Source organism: Emys orbicularis, chromosome 2 (genome assembly GCF_028017835.1).
Source record: "Emys orbicularis isolate rEmyOrb1 chromosome 2, rEmyOrb1.hap1, whole genome shotgun sequence".
NCBI classification, from domain to species: Eukaryota; Metazoa; Chordata; order Testudines; family Emydidae; genus Emys; species Emys orbicularis.
In genome coordinates, this window is record NC_088684.1 from 276,761,886 (window position 1) to 276,779,965 (window position 18,080).

Consider the following 18,080-nt stretch of genomic DNA (forward strand, 5'->3'; position numbering starts at 1 on the left):
CCTGTGGAAGCTTGCAACACCAGACAGCTACCGGTCAGTCGGGAATCAATTTGGAGTGGGCAAATCTACTGTGGGGGCTGCTGTGATCCAAGTTGCCAGGGCAATGAGAGACCTGGTGATATCAAGGGTAGTGACTCTGGGAAACGTGCAGGCCATAGTGGATGGCTTTGCTGCAATGGGATTCCCAAACTGTGGTGGGGCCATAGACGGAACCCATATCCCTATCTTGGCACCGGAGCACCAAGCCACCGAGTACATAAACCGCAAGGGGTACTTTTCAATGCTGCTGCAAGCCTTGGTGGATCACAAGGGACGTTTCACCAACATCAACGTGGGCTGGCCGGGAAGGGTACATGATGCTTGCGTCTTCAGGCAGTCTGCTCTGTTTCGAAAGCTGGAGGAAGGGACTTTCTTCCCGGACCAGAAAATAACCGTTGGGGATGTTGAAATGCCTATCGTGATCCTTGGGGACCCAGCCTACCCCTTAATGCCATGGCTCATGAAGCCGTACACAGGCAGCCTGGACAGGAGTCAGGACCTGTTCAACTACAGGCTGAGCAAGTGCCGAATGGTGGTGGAATGTGCATTTGGGCGTTTAAAAGCGCGCTGGCGCAGCTTACTGACTCGCTCAGACCTTAGCGAAAAGAATATCCCCATTGTTATTGCTGCTTGCTGTGCGCTCCACAATATCTGTGAGAGTAAGGGGGAGACATTTATGGCGGGGTGGGAGGTTGAGGCAAATCGCCTGGCCGCTGATTACGCGCAGCCAGACACCAGGGCGGTTAGAGGAGTACAGCATGGTGCGGTGCGCATCAGAGAAGCTTTGAAAACGAGTTTTGTGACTGGCCAGGCTACGGTGTGAAACTTCTGTTTGTTTCTCCTTGATGAACCCTCCGCCTCTCCCCCCACCACCCGGTTAACTCTACTTCCCTGTAAACCAACCACCCCACTCTCCCCTACCCTCCCCCTGTGAGCACCACTTGCAGAGGCAATAAAGTCATTGTTACTTCACGTTCATGCATTCTTTATTAATTCATCACACAACTAGGGGGATAATTGCAAAGGTAGCCCGGGATGGGTGGGGGAGGAGGGAAGGAAAAAGACACACTGCAGTTTAAAACTTTAACTCTTATTGAAGGCCAGCCTTCTGATGCTAGGGCAATAATCTGGGGTGGAGTGACTGGGTGGCCGGAGGCCCCCCCACCGTGTTCTTGGGCGTCTGGGTGAGGAGGCTATGGAACTTGGGGAGGAGGGCCGTTGGTTACACAGGGGCTGTAGCGGCGGTCTCTGCTCCTGCTGCCTTTCCTGCAGCTCAACCATACGCTGGAGCATATCAGTTTGATGCTCCAGCAGCCGGAGCATCGACTCTTGCCTTCTGTCTGCAAGCTGACGCCACCTATCATCTTCAGCCCGCAACTTGCTCTGTTCATCCCGCGATTCAGCACGCCACCTCTCCTCTCGTTCATACTGGGCTTTTCTATAATCAGTCATTGACTACCTCCACGCATTCTGCTGTGCTCTGTCAGCGTGGGAGGACATCTGTAGCTCTGTAAACATGTCATCACGTGTCCTTCGCTTCCTCTTCCTAATCTTCACTAGCCTCTGTGAAGGAGAAACATTTGCAGCTGCTGGAGGAGAAGGGAGAGGTGGTTAAAAAAGACACATTTTAGAGAACAATGGGTACACTCTTTCACGTTAAATTTTGCTGTTCACATTACACAGCACATGTGCTTTCATTACAAGGTCGCATTTTTCCTCTTATATTGAGGGCCTGCCGGTTTGGTGTGAGAGATCACTCACGCAGTGCCAGGCCACAGATTTCAGCTTGCAGGCAGCCATGGTAAGACACAGTCTTTTGGCTTTTTTAACCTTCTTAACATGTGGGAATGGTTTCAAACAGTAGTGGTCTCATTTCCCATACCAAGCACCCGTTGGGTTGGCCATTTAAAATGGGTTTGCAATGTAAAAGGAGGGGCTGCGGTTTCAGGGTTAACATGCAGCACAAACCCAACTAATTCCCCTCCCCCACACACCCAATTCTCTGGGATGATCACTTCACCCCTCCCCCCCAGTGCGTGGCTAACAGCGGGGAATATTTCTGTTCAGCAGAGCAGGAAGGGGTACCTCTGAATGTCCCCTTAATAAAATTGCCCCATTTCAACCAGGTGACCGTGAATGATATCACTCTCCTGAGGATAACAAAGAGCGATCAGGAATGAATGTTGTCTGCATGCCAGCAAACACCGGGACCATACGCTGCCATGCTTTGTTATGCAATGATTCCAGACTACGTGCTACTGGCCTGGCGTGGTAAAGTGTCCTACCATGGCGGACGGGATAAGGCAGCCCTCCCCAGAAACCTTTTGCAAAGGCTTTGGGAGTACATGAAGGAGAGCTTTCTGGAGATGTCCCTGGAGGATTTCCGCTCCATCCCCATACACGTTAACAGACTTTTCCAGTAGCTGTACTGGCCGCGATTGCCAGGGCAAATTAATCATTAATCATTAAACACGCTTGCTTTTAAACCATGTGTAATATTTACAAAGGTACACTCACCAGAGGTCCCCTGTGTGCCCTCAGGGTCTTCGGTGAGTTCGGGGATTACTGGTTCCAGGTCCAGGGTGACAAACATATCCTGGCTGTTGGGGAAACCGGTTTCTCCGCTTCCTTGCGGCTGTGAGCTATCTACATTTCCTCCATCCTCCTCTTCCGAACCCTCTTCCCTGTGTGTTTCTCCAGTGAGGGAGTCATAGCACACGGTTTGGGTAGTGGTGGCTGCACCCCCTAGAATGGCATGCAGCTCCGCGTAGAAGCGGCATGTTTGCGGCTCAGCCCCGGACCTTCCGTTTGCTTCTCTGGCTTTGTGGTAGGCTTGCCTTAGCTCCTTAATTTTCACGCGGCACTGCTGTGCGTCCCTGTTATGGCCTCTTTCCTTCATGGCCTTGGAGACCTTTTCTAATATTTTGCCATTTCGTTTACTGCTTCGGAGTTCGGCCAGCACTGATTCATCTCCCCATATGGCGAGCAGATCCCGTACCTCTCGTTCTGTCCATGCTGGAGCTCTTTTGCGATCCTGGGACTCCATCACGGTTACCTGTGCTGATGAGCTCTGCGTGGTCACCTGTGCTCTCCACGCTCAGCAAACAGGAAATGAAATTCAAAAGTTCGCGGGGCTTTTCCTGTCTACCTGGCCAGTGCATCTGAGTTGAGAGTGCTGTCCAGAGCGGTCACAATGAAGCACTGTGGGATAGCTCCCGGAGGTCAATAACGTCGAATTCCGTCCTCACTACCCCAATTCCAACCCCCTAAGGCCGATTTTATCGCTAATCCCCTCGTCGGAGGTGGAGTAAAGAAACCGGTTTAAAGGGCCCTTTAAGTCGAAAGAAAGGGCTTCGTCGTGTGAACGTGTCCAGGCTTAATTCGATTTAACGTGGCTAAAGTCGACCTAAACTCGTAGTGTAGACCAGGCCTAAGAAGGTACCTAGCTTGAGTTAACATAGTCCTGTAACAGTTATCTTTTAGTGAGCACCAGCAAGGTCTATATGGGGCAGTTAGGGTGCAGCATGTTAGTGTTTTTTACAAATCACACCCCTCTGTCAGGCTTTGCTGTGTCATGTAGAGAAGCCCTGAGGTAAAGTAACCCTCACTACTTTGATTTGCACCTTCTTGTTACTTTTTTTTCTATTGCACCCCCCCCCATATAAGCTGCATTTCTATAGCACCCCACATTTGAATTAATGGTGTAGTGTATAGGAATATGACAGTATCCCTTTAAGTAATTTGTAAACCTTCTAACGGTGCTTTCAGTGTTCTATATCAAGCCACCAGAACCCAACCTTGTTGTGAGTATTATTTGAACTGCATACTGCCCTTGTGGTTTCTTCACATTATGTTTGTGGTGAAAAGATAAAAAATGCAAACTGGTGTATATTATACTACCTCACTACTTCTGTCTGTTTTCTGACCCAGTAACTACCTTCATATAATCTAAATAAATAGTTAAATCACTGCTACAATTCATGGATACTTCTTTCATAGAGTTTAAGTGCAGAAGGGACCATTAGACCATCTAGTCTGACCTCCAGTATATTATAGGGCACCCAGATACCCATATATTAAGGTCAAAGACTTCAGTCAACCTAAAGCATTTCAGTCCTCACTAGGAGACTAAATTGTATGCCACAGGTGTAGATCAGGAACGACAAGGTCCCACCAATGTCCGAGGCCCCTGTAATTGCAGGGAATTGATTAGGTGAGCTATGCTCAGATTATCCCAGCAGGAACTCTGCAGAGGAAGGTGAAAAAACCCATGGTCCCAGCCAATCTAAGTTGGGGGGAAATTCCTTCCTGAGTCCAAATCTGTTGATCCGCACGATCTTGGGCATCTGAGCAAGACAGATTAGCCAGGCATCTAGAAAAAAGGTTCTCTGTACCATTTCAGAGTACTGATCCACCCCTTCTGGTGTCCTGCCTCCAGCTGCGGCCAATCTTTCATGCTTTAGAGCAGTGGTCCTTAACCTTTACTGCAGCCTGCACCCCTTTGGTTCTCAAAATATGTTCTCACTTACCAAAATATGTTCTCCCTTACCAAAAATCGTTGAAGTAGGTTAGTTCTTTAAACCTAGATATATCATAACTATAGAATGAAAGAGAGAGAATTATATATTTATTTTAATTTCACAGTAAAATTAAGAATACATGAAAAATCACACACTTTTTTTAAGTTTACCGGCTCGGTGACTCTTCTGCTGTTGCTTTTGTTCATTGATGTTCGAGAAACGAGGAACTTTTTTTGAAATAGCCACACGCATGTCATCACTTGCAGTTAGGCGGTTTCTGGCCTTTGTTTTGATGTGTAAGAGTGATGAAAATCCTATCTCACAAAAGTATGTAGTCGGAAATGGCACAAGGATCTCCAGCACTGTCTTTGCCAGTTGTGGAAACAGTGCTAGGTGAGCACACCAGAAAGTCTCAAGCTTCATTGTCTCAAACTCCATTCGAATTCGGTCATTGGCTCGTAAGTCAATGAGATCATCTTTCATCAAATCACTATCATTGATGGAATCCAGGTTAAAAAGAAATGGATCCAGTATCCATTTCTTTGCCACATCAAGATCTCCAGTGGAAAAATATCCTTGGAAAGAGTCACTCAACTGTTGCAAATGCTTTGTCACTTCAGTTGCGAAGGTCATTCCTTCATTTTCCGAAACAACTGTTTCTTCAAGAAAAGGAAAGTTAGTGAAACTGTAACCGATGCGCTAACAGCGGCTAACTGAATTCGAACAAACCCACGGTGCTGCCACATTATCATCTGCGCATGCATCAAGAAATACCCCGCAACATGGCGGCACACTGTATTTTGTAGTGAGACAATTTCACTACAATTAGCTTAAAAACTTGAAATAATTTTTTTGTTTGTATATTACAATAATAGTTAAAAATGTATAATGGTAATAAATACATAGGTTTGATGAAACAAAGTAGTTGTACTTATGTGCCTGTGCTTAATTTGTGTTTTCGATGATTTACCTTCTAAAAAAATCTGGCATGGCTCGCACCCCCAGAAAGGACATCTCGTACCCGCAAGGGGTGCATGCACCCCAGGTTAAGAACCACTGCTTTAGAGGAAAGTGGGAAAAAAATCAAAAATACATCTAGTCAAAGGGGGGAGGGATAGCTCAGTGGTTTGAGCATTGGCCTGCTAAACCCAGGGTTGTGAGTTCAATCCTTGAGGGGGCCACTTAGGGATCTGGGGCAGAAATCAGTACTTGGTCCTGCTAGTGAAGGCAGGGGCTGGACTCGATGACCTTTCAAGGTCCCTTCCAGTTCTATGAGCTAGGTATATCTCCAATTCAGCACTGGGGAAAATAATTCCTTCCTGACTCCTATAAGCAACCAGCTGATCCCCTGAAGCATGAGATTTGATTAAAGTCACTGTCTTCATGCAGAGCTGCAAGAGTTATGAGCATGTTGAGTCAAAGAATTTCTCCCAGAAACTGGATTAAAGCATAGCTTTTAAGAAGATCTCTTATCTTGTTTTTAAAACTCCAACTGATGATAATTACCCTCGCTGCTAGGAAATTGTCTTTGTAGAACTTCAACTTCCAGCCATCAGATCTTGTTATGCCTTTGTCAGCGGTTGAAAAGCCCCCCCCTCCCCCTATCAGGCATCTTCATGTGTAAGTACCTAGACACAGTGGTCAACTCATCTGTCAACCTTCTTTTTGATAAACTGAATAAATTGAGCTCTTTCAGGCTTGTTTTCCAGTTCCAGGATAATTTTTTTGGCCCTCCTTTGACCTCTCTCCAGTATTTCCATGTCCTTGTGATGTCTGTTGGGTTTTTGTTTGTTTGTTTATTTGGTTTTTTTGGTCCATTAGGTCTGATTCTGAACTCATACCAGTTTCACACAGTGGAGTTACTCCTGATTTACACTGGCATAAGTAAGATCAGAATCGGGTCTATTATATTTCTGTGCTATGCTATTTATTCTTTTAATAGCACAGTTAATGACAGAATGGATATAAAAGAATAGATTAGCTGGGGAGCTCCCTAATCTGTATTGGCTGATGGTAAATTTCTGGTTAAATTCCAAATTGTTAGTTTTAACCTATAAAGCCCTAAATAGTTTGGAAACTGGGTCTCTGAGAAACAGCCTCTTTCTTTGGGTAACCCAGCTACAGAAATCCACAGAAATGCACAAGCTCATAGCCTCTGGTTGAAAAGGGAGTCAACTGGTGGCAGAAAGGCTTCTGTGAAAGATTCGGGACTTTGGAATTCACTCCATGTGTTGGCTAGCAGACTCTGGATTGGTTTAACTTTTAGGCCATATTACATCTCTGTTTTGTTGGCCCTTTTGGGAAAGAGTGAATAGAGGGTTGCAGGATGGTTTGTCAGAGTTGTTGATTTTGTTATGATTATTTTGGATATGGATAGTCCATTATGTCCCATGCACTGTTCATTATGCAGATATTATTTATACCTAGAGCCATGGATAGTCCCGGTAAGTGAATTGAAAAATGAGTATTTTTTTAAAATTTCAGGAAAATGACACATTTTACAGGAATATATACACCTTATTAAAATTAATATTTTACCCTGCAAACTGTGTATGCAAGTGTTGTCAATCTTACTCCAAAAATGAATTAAAGGAGAACTGGACTCAGTTTGATGACACTTTAGTGATGGGCAAAAGTCCTAAAATTTGTTTATTTAAAACTCATATGACAAAGCAATTTGGAGGTCTCTCTCTGTCAGGCTGGTAATTTATAGAACTGAGCAGCAGTGTTTAGAAACATTTGGGAATGGGAAAACAGCTAATATAAATTAATATGCCAACCTGGAATGATATTTAGTTGGGAGATTATTGATTGGCTAACTTGGTATGCAGAGTAGGAATGTGACAGAGTAACTTTCATTAGTTGGTAATGATCATTAGTTTGGATAATGAGCACAAAAGTAGACTAAGATTATCAAATGGGGTCCTCGACAGTATAAATTCTCCTTGTTATTGTTCAATGTTGGGCTCTTACAATTTCCCTTCCAGGTGATTGGGCCAAAAGCAGGGCTGGCCTTACCATGAGGCGAACTGAGATGGCCATCTCAGGTGCCAGACTCTGTGTGTGTGTGTTGGGGGGGGGGGGAGGGGCGGGCACCACTATGACCCAGAGTGTAGAAAATTGTGTCTGCTGCTGGAGCATATGTATTCTCTCTGCTCTAGATGCACAGCGATGGTGGAGTGCTGTGCTGGAGGAAGGAGGACACAAGAGACATAACAGGCAGGCAGGAGAAAAGGTGAGAGGGAATAACAGCAGCAGGAGCTGCAGGGAGAGAGAGGAGGAGGAGCCTCTTATGTACCTCTCTAGCACCCCCAGGAGCCTGGACTGATTAACACCAGCTTCTCATGGAGCTTCCTGTTTCCTGCCACTTCCCTGAACCCACTTGAGGAGAACAGGCAGCCAGCTGAAGTAGGAGGAGCCAGTTAGGCCCTTAAGACGCTGATATCTTCCCTCACTCAGACCTTGCTACCAGCCTGCTTATTTGTTCCCTTCAGTTAAGTGTTGAGAGCCACTATAGCTGGCACAGAACAGCAGTCATGAGTGAAAGAAGAAAACGCCCCTCTGGGGCAGCATTCAGAAAAATTAAGAAAGCAAAGGAAGTTTTTCTATCTAAGCAGGAAGGACTGTAGGTATGACTCTCCTGAGATACATAGACACAAATGTTCATGGTGAGCCTTCCGGCCCCAGTGAGGGTGTGAGTGGTCAGGAGATGCCTGATCTTCCAGTTAGTCAGAGTGCAGGTGACCTAGCAGCTACTGCAGCATCCATATCTCCATCTCAAATGGATGTAACCATGCACATTTCTGAAGAAAAGTGTAGATCAGAGAAGAGTGTGGTGGAGGTGCAAGCAACAGCTGCTGCTGAGTTTAGTTCCTTAAGTCTAGATGATCCAGGACTGTGGACCCACTTGAGCAGTAGCCTGAGGGACTTCCTTGTACTGCATGGTCCACAGCAAGTGAAAAACTTCATGTTCTCCAAAGACAATGAAAATAGACGTTTCCATCTGTAGTGGGGCGGCTGCCCCACTCCAGTAAAGAGGGCTTAAAAGCAGCCCTGGAGAGGGCTGCAGCTGTGAAAAAGGCTAGGCTGATTGGAGAAGCAGCCACAGCTGGGGCCACGCGTGGCACTTCAGATCAGCTGTATGTGCCAAACAATGGAAACTTCCCTAAAATTGTGGAGCTGATGGCTGAGTTTGATGCTGTACTCCAGGAGCATCTAAGAAGAGTCACCACCCAAGAAATGTACACACACCACTACCTTGGAAAAACAATTCAAAATGAGATCATACAGTTACTGGCAACAAAAGTCAAACAGAAGATTGTGGCAGATCTGAAGTCAGCACGATATTACTCTGTTATTCTGGACTGCGCACCTGACATCAGCCATGCGGAACAAATGACTTTAATGATGCGTTTTGTAACAACAACAGAACCTAGTGAAAATGTCCCGGCAATGGTGACTGTCAGAGAGTATTTTCTAGAATTTATTAACATTGATGATACTACAGGAGCTGGTATGACAAATGTGCTTCTTAAAAAACTGGAAGATATGGGAATTACGATAGCTGACATGAGAGGTCAGGGCTACGATAATGGTGCCAACATGAGAGGAAAGAACAGAGGAGTGCAGACATGGATCCGAGAGTTAAACCGTCAAGCTTTTTTTGTCCCATGCAGTTCTCATTCATTGAACTTGGTGGTCAGTGATGCAGCATCAGCTTCTAGTGATCCTGCTGAATTTTTTAATGTAATTCAAAGCATCTATGTATTTTTTCCTGCATCAACTCATCGATGGCAAATTTTGAAGGAACATCTGGGAACATCCTCTCTGACACTGAAACCACTGAGTGCCACACAATGGGAAAGTCGAGTGGAGGTGATAAAGCCTATCAAACACCAAATTGGGAAGAGAGATGATGCCATAGTTGCCATTATGGAGGATAATGCTATGACAGGAAATGTTTGTGGAAGAACAGTGGCAGAGGGAAATGGAATCACCAGAAACATACATAACTTCAAATTTCTGTGTGGCTTAGTGTTGTAGCATGACATACTGTTTGAAATAAATGTTGTGAGCAAGAGACTAGAAGGTGTTGACCTTGATATATCTAGAGCAATAGAACAACCGGACAAAGCAAAGTCATACCTACAGTCTTACCAGTCAGATGAGGGATTTCAAAATGTTCTGAAGAGTGCACAGAACTTGGCAGAGGAACTTCACATTGAAGCTATTTTCCCACCCATTCAAGAATACAAGAGTCGAAGAAGACGACCTTTTGATTACGAGGCATGGGATAATCCCAGAAGAGACCCCAAACAACAATTCAAAGTTGAATTCTTTAACCAAATGCTAGATTGTGCAATACAGTCAGTTGAAGAACGTTTCATGCAGCTCAAGGAACACAGCAGTATATTTGGGATGTTGTATGTTATTCCAAAACTCCTCTCTATACCTGAAGAAGACCTACACCAGCAATGCAGGGCACTAGAGATAGTGTTGACACATGATGACATGCGCGATATTATGCGAGTGATTTAGGTGATGAACTGAAAGCCCTTTCAAGATACATTTCAGCAGGATCAACTCCAAAGCCTGTTCTCGAATATATTGCACAAATAAGATGACCACCCTCTTTCCAAATGCTTTTGTTGCTAGGCACATACTTCTAACACTTCCTGTAACAGTTGCCAGTGGAGAACGCAGCTTCTCCAAGCTGCAGTTAATAAAAAAACATCTATGCTCCACAATGACACAGGAGAGGCTGGTCAGCCTTGCAACCATCTCAATAGAGCATGAGCTGTCCCAGACTGTGGATCTTCAGGAAGCAGTTCAAATCTTTACAAACAAGAAGGCATGGAAAGCACCACTTTGATTACTCATACAGATAAAAATGCCAGTGTTTACTATGCAGACAAGAAAAGTTACATTTGCTGTTCAGGCGTTTGAAAGTTAAGTGTTATTTAAAATTTTTGAACAAGGCATTTTAAGTTGTTAGTTCTCCTTTATTGGGGTGGGTAGCAGAGCAGTATCATGAGAGAAGTAGAACAGAAAGAAGGCAGAATTGAAACCAAATGGATATTTGCCTCTTGATGTTTAGAACTTGGACATGTCATCTCTATGTGCAGTAAGTTATACAATATATTCCTAACTTCAAACTGGAATAGCACTATGACACCAACAGATCTGCCAAAACTTGATTTCATTTATATCTGATTAATTAATAAGTCAGGAGAATGGTAAGAAGCAGACACTGAACTGTACAATAGCATGGAGCAGAATGCTGATTTTCCTGCTCAGTAGAGCAGTGTAGAGATTCCAAGACCTGTACATATGAAGCTTCAATTTGCAATGGGGAAAGAAAGATGACTTCATTAGTCATCTAATAGGATAGGATGGAAATTTAGTTTCATGTTCACAGCATACGTTTAGGATTGCTTTGTTTTTTGTAAAAAAAAAAAAAAAATAGAACACAAGTGTGGGGAAAAATATGGAAACATTAGCCAGTAGATTCTTATCTAGGTAGCCATCAGAAACTGAACTGTTTCTCTAGTCTTGGATATGGAAATGTTTAGCACAAGAATAATGCTCATATTTAGTGTTCAGTAGACAGTGTCTTCTTTTTAAGGAGATTTATATTTTATAAATGTGAATAATTTATACTTTTATATCTTAGAATAAACTATAATAAAAATGAACAATCATAAAAAATAAAGAAAATATTTTTCTATTTGGAAAGTGCGTAAGGGAGTGAGAACTCGTGGACTAATATATCCAGGCCGGGCTTCCCATTGGGCACAGAGAATAGGCTCTGCAGTGGGGCAGAGCCCCAAAGATCAGTGGAAGACTGGAGAGTCAACAAGGATTTCTGCTGCTCAGCCCTGCTCTATCAATTCACCCATCCAGGTTCTTATACTGGCACCCATCACAGCAGTACCTACACATACCTCTGTTCTCAAGTCTTGCTTCCAAAGTCTGCTTCCCTGTCCAATACATACCCCTCTCTGGCAACTAATGCTCCCCCATCCCAGTTGTTAAGCATGTGGAAGCGAATCTCATTGTGATGGCTTGCTTTATGTGCACACCCCAGGGCCCACTACCTAATGAACTAAAGGAGGTTCATCGGGGGAGCAGCTGCTTTTGTAGCAGAGCTGCAAGCTCTAGGTCTCTGATAACTTGGGCTTTAAGTCTACTGATAATGTGGCCCATTCTGAGTAATGATATCAGAATATGGCCGTGTAACGGAGCCCTCCTGGCTCCTCCACAAAACTCAGTCGGAGACCACTCAAAGTGTATGCACCAGTGCTCTTTTATTCTTGTGCCAGTTCCCACCACCTGCTATATACACTTTATACACTGTCTTCAGGCCAACACTCTGGGGAACCGCTAGCTTCCTCAGCTAGCAGGGATCTAGAGCCACACACTCCTCCCCTTCCTGTGTCCCCCACTTCCCTTGGCTTCCTCCCTGCCAGCTTTATACAGCCGGCTGGCTAATCAGAGCCACAGGTGCCTACGCTCAAATTATCAGGGCGCGGTCTCCCCTGCCAGCTCCAACTAATTCCCCTTAATTGGAGCAGGCTAACAGGATCTCCTGGCCAGCACCCTGTTACAGGCCCTAAATGACTAGACAACTTGGAAGTCAACATCACCTAATGCCAACACCAAGATGAATGTTCCTGATTTCAGTAATTTCAGATTTTTTAAGCATATTGTTACTGTTCTGCTACCATAAAACGCTTGCATTTGAAGTGTCTCAGATTCCATAGTTACCAGTGTCTTACTCTTCACATAGAAATAATCGCTCCAAACCCCTGTCTCCAAAATTAAAAATAATTTGTTCAACAATAAGGTAATGATCAAAAAATAAATAAGGAAGTGCGTTCTTTCACTCCCAGCTTGCCAAGAAATTTCATCCCTTCTGCATGGACAAGAACCTCACCACAGTGATCCGTGCATTTGTCACATTCAGGCTGGATTACCGTAATTCACTGTATGTGAGGCTGATTGTGAAGACGATGTACCTGCTACTGCCAGTACCGAATGCGGTTGCCTGCCTTGTCAATGGCTTAGGCCACTGTGAGCACATCAGGCTCATGCTGACGTATCTCCACAGGCTGCCAGTCAGCTCCTGATGCCAGCGTAAGGTTTTAGTCCTAATTTTCAATTAATGGATCAAGCCCCAGCTATGTTAAAGAATTTTGATAGACAAACTACCACAATAGCTGCATTCCACTAGGACAATGCCGATTGCAAAATCCAGGACTATGTGTGAGAGCTGGGGATAAAGCATCTTAATTCGAGGGCATCCAACTATGGAACAAACTTCCACATGAGATCAGGCAAATCCAGAGTATGACCATCTTTACCAAATGCTGCAAAAGCTTCCTCTTCAAAACAGCCCTTCCAAGCGTAAAAAGGATATTCACAAAACTGACAACCCCCACCAAACAAAAAGAAGAGATTAATACAATCTAAAAAATAATACCTGCCCCCCAAACCCTCATTCCCTTTTTGGGATTAAAACCCCTTTCGGTAAGTGCTAGAAACTCCATGAAGTCCAATAGGGTCTTGGTAATTGCTACTGATTTTACTTCGAAGGTGCTCAGATTCTATGGAGATGGGTGTCTGTATAAAACCCTAAGTCAGTATAAATAGAAATAATTTGCAGTATTTAGGAGTGTAAATAAAGGAAGACACAGTGAGGAGGATATATATTTTTGTTTTGGGGGAACTGAGCCTGTAAACTTGCTCCAGCCAAATAGGATGACTCTGCTAGATGGGATAGAATCATCCAGAAATTGGGCGTGGCAGGCAGTAGGCCTTATTAGCTGTTTGAAGCTACTCAGGTGACTTTCATTGTTGGCTAGGTCCCTGGCAAGACACACACAGAGTCACTCGCTGAGAATGGAACTAATGTAAACTCCTCCCCTTCCCCTTAAGTTCCCAAATAGAAGTAGAAGCCAAACAGGAGAGAGGGCTCAGTTTGGGAGCAGTGCAAAGACTGGAGGGTTCCGTTGTAAGGATTGTGTTCCGGGGACTTCGCTAGTTGGATCAGATTGCAGGCTCCATTGCCCCACTGGAGAAGAAGAGGTAGAATTGCTGCAGGCTGTGCAAATGGCAGGCTGCAATTGCAAAGGTGCAAGGGGAATCTGAAAGAAACTGGGGGACTATCATTTGTTTCCCACTCTTAAGGTGCTGGTGTGCCCTATAGAGGTTTTGGACCATTCCACAGAGATTGAGGAGTGCAAATCCTCCCAGAAGAGAGCCATAAGAGAGCATATGTATGTGTGCATAATTATCATCACTGAACCTGTAATAGTAACAAGTACTAAAGTGTTGTCTGTAAACAAGAGTTTTTATTGACACTATTCACAGTTTCGAAGATTATAAGTAAATTGTGTGGGGCGGTATAAATGTAGTGAATTTTTTCCTTTGGAGATTTTGTGTCACTCTCCTTCTATCAGCAATTTAACTCTCTATCTCAAAGTCCTGAAAAGACTAGGGGTAATCCATTATTTTTTGTCAAGGTCTAAATTTCTTGGTCAAGGTCCAGACTCCAGAGAAAATAATACAAAAATCATAACAATAATGATGATGATAATAATAAGTAAATAAAAAGATTTTTCAATCTGTTCAAAAGTGTCTGGCAGTCTGGAGTTGGCCCCCAGCCTATTGACTACCCCCGAACTAGACTTTGGTCTGTGCTACAGTAGAGAAGTAATCTGAGGTACAGGAAAGGGAAAGAGACATTATACTTAACATTAGCACAATGCTTTCCCTAAGCCTGTGGTACAGTTATTTAGCAAATATTTGATAGACTAGCCTTCTTGCTCTAGTTTTGGTAGCATTATATATGAAATTGCACAAAGATACTATTTTAAAACATTAGAGACAGGGAGGGGAGGTAGTATCTTTTCTTGGACCAGCTCCTGTAGGTGAAAGAGACAAACTTTCAAGCATACGCAGATCTCTTCTTTGTTAAACATTAACACTGTGCTGTTATATTAGACCATTTGAAGACTGTACCTCTGTTTTACCTTCTTGTATCTCAAGATGGCACTATACGCACAGATATGGTGCTAGCACACAGAGTTCTCCTTACCACAGCATGTTGTCAGATGCATGTATCCTGCAAGTATTGAGGAAAAACTTTTTTTTTTCAGAATGGAGTTATATTGTTTAAGGCCAAAAGTGACCACCAGATAATCTAGTCCAGTGGTTCCCAAACTGGGGTTCATGAACCCCTGGGGGTTCGTGAAATGTTACAGGGGGTTCTTGGGAAAAAATTCCCTAATGGTGGACAGAGCTGTCCCTAAGGACCCCGGGGCCAGCAGCCCGGAGCCCCTGGGCTTCCAAGAGCTAAGCAGATCAAAGCAAGCATATCTATCACACTGAGGCGATTTTAACTTCAAGACTCCTTATAAGAAATGGAAAGGGAGGTGGATATTTTTTGCTGTTTTTAAAATTAAATAGGCAGCTAGTATTGTTTTTAAAATTACTATGAAGAGCAAGTTTAAGCTTTGTTGTAACATGTGTTGTTTGCCTGGACTGCTCAAGACCTGAATGCTTGTGTAGGAGGAACAATTTTAGTTAGTTTCTTGAATACCGTCATGCTGTTTCACATCTGATACTCCTTGATGCAACATAGGAGCCTTGTCTTATAACAGGCTTATTCAAAATGATACAAGCTACAAAAGTGAGATCTTGGAAAAGTGTTGCTGTTTTCATAATGTACTAAAAATACTGTAATGATAAATAATAATTAATAATAAATAGTGTGTAATAAGCATGTCATAAAAACAAATTTTATATTTCCAAGATCACTGCTTTTATAATTTATACTGAGGTAAAAGAGAAAATCCCTGGAAATACTCATTTTTAGAAGGGCAAGACTTGACATTTCAGTGAAAGGGGTTCACAGGTTGTTAAAGTTTGGGAACCACTGATCTAGTCTGACCTCACAGGCTACCAACGCCAACCAGCACCTGCACACTAACCCAACTGCTGAAATTAGATCAAACTATTACTGCCCACAGGACACTAGACTATTATGTGCCAAGGTAGAGAATAGGCGGGACTGAGGTGCACCAGTGCCCAAGGGCCCTGCAATGGTAGGGAAATGATTAAGTGAGATATACCCAGATAATCCTGGCAAGTGACCCACACCAGCATACTTCAAAGGAAAGCAAAAAATCTCCAAGATCAGTGCCAGTCTAACCTGAGGGGGAAATTTCCCAATCCCACTTATGGTGACCAGTTAGGCCTGTGAGCAAGAACCAGCCAGTCAAGCACCTGAGAGAGAGAGAAAATATTAGTGACATATCAGAGCCCTGCCTCTCCCCATCAAATGTCCCATTTCCAGCCGTGGTCATCCCTGATGCTGCCGAAGAAGGAGATTAAAAAAACCAAACAAACTCAGAATACACTGGGGGAAAAAACCTTCCTGACCCCTGCAGGTTTCTGGCTGAAACCCTGAAATCCAGCTTTTAGTAACATAAGACATAAATCAGAAGTAAGCCTCAGGGCTTCCAAGACCTACCCCCCACAATCCCAGGCAACACTGGCATACAATCTGTCTCAAATTTCTCCAGCTCTCTTGAAGCTAGTTAAGTTGTTTGCCCCCCACAACTTCTATTGGGAAGCTCTTATGGAACCTCACCTCTCTGATGGCGTGGGGGCAGGGTGGGGGGTTGAGTACCTCCAGGGCCCGGAGGAAGCCAGCGCCTGTGTCCCCAGAGAAAATCTGGGTATCCTGAAAAGACTTTTGGGAAACTGACAGTTTATTACATCATTGCCACCATTTGGAATTACAAACTGTGACACACCTGTGCATATAGTTTACCTGCTTTAACCTCTCAGTAACACTTACTTCCTTTTCTTAGCTAATAAACCTTTAGTTGGATTACTATAGAATTGGCTGCCAGCGCTATCTTTGGTGTAAGATCCAGAGTACCAGTTGATCTGGAGTAAGTGAATGGTCTCTTGGGCCTGGGAGCAACCTGATGTTGTGTGATTTTTGGTTTAAGTGACCGTTTATTACAAAGTCCAGTTCGCCTGGGTGGCAAAATAGACTGGAGAGCCTAAGGGGACTGTCTGTGACTCCATGGTAAGATTGATATAGTGATCCAGGAGTTCACATTTGTCACTGGCTTGGTGAAATCTAATTATAGAACATGCCAACCAGTTTGGAGTATCTGTCCTGTTTTCTGACAGTCTGCCTTGAGGCAGGCACTCATGATCGTGAGCCACTCCAGGCAGCGTGTTGCCTTTGGCTCAAGTCGATTTGAAGGTTCTAGTTCCATCTCCCCATGTGCATATTTGTTTACCTAGAAACTATGTCTATTGTCTGCAGTGCACTGGTATGCTTGTGATATTTTAGTTTAATAATTGTATATGTTATTATTACCATAGTGCCTGGGAGCCCTAGTCATGGACCAAGAGAACATTGTGCCAGGCGTTGTACAAACACAGAACAACAAGATGGTCCCTGTTCCAAAGAGCTTACAATTAAGCTGCTCATGAAATTCTCTATCTTGGATACATTATTTGTATGCAGATTTAGCCCAACTTTCTTTATGCATGTGTAGCACTTATTTTCTTTCTTCTGAATATGTTCTACCAAGACTAGCCCTACGTATTAAGGGGCCTTATGTAGATTAGAACCTCTGGAGCATGATCTACCTGCTTGCTTACCTATTCCCCCCCACTTGTTTATGATTCTCCATGGCCACTGTTGACCTGGCCACACAACCTGCAAACCCAGAAGCTGAGCCAAAGTACAGCTTGCCAAGTCATGAGTGGGACAGGGCAGTTAGAGAAATTATTCATTGTTTTCTATGTGGAGGCTGAACCTCCACCTGGATTTCATTATGTGTTCAATATTTGAAAGTAGGTATGTGTGCTAGTCTAAAAACCTGACAGAGAACAGAGTAATATGTAGAATGTATGATTACTCTGATTTTAGGAACTGCAATTACTTTTCAGGAGGTCTCAGATATATGTTTTTATTTAGTAAACACATCAGAAGATTGTCCTCCCTTTCTGCACATTTCTTAGTGGAAAGGAAGCCATTTTAGAGGACGTAACTCTCCAACATGCAGTACTGGACCAAAGCAGTTCTATGCTCTGTATTGGTGATCTCCAGATTTATCACACAAGCAGTTTCACCAGCACCCCTCAGATAACTAAGCTTACTGTCAGCACTCAGAGCGATTAAAAACAATTAAGTGATGGCAAAAGTGTGGAAGGGAATCATGAACAAAGGCAGGATGGGTTACAAGATGGATATTTAGAGATCTATTCCCAGTTCTATCAAAGACTTCCTGTGCTATTATGGGTAAGTCATATAGCCTGTGCAAATGGGGACTCTAATACTTCCTTGCCAACCAGGGATATTGTGAGGCTTAATTAATGTCTGGTAGGAGCTCAGATGCTATGGTGTTACAGCAGAACCTCAGGCCTGGTCTACACTACGAGTTTAGGTCAAATTTAGCAGCGTTAAATCGAATTAAGCCTGGACACGTC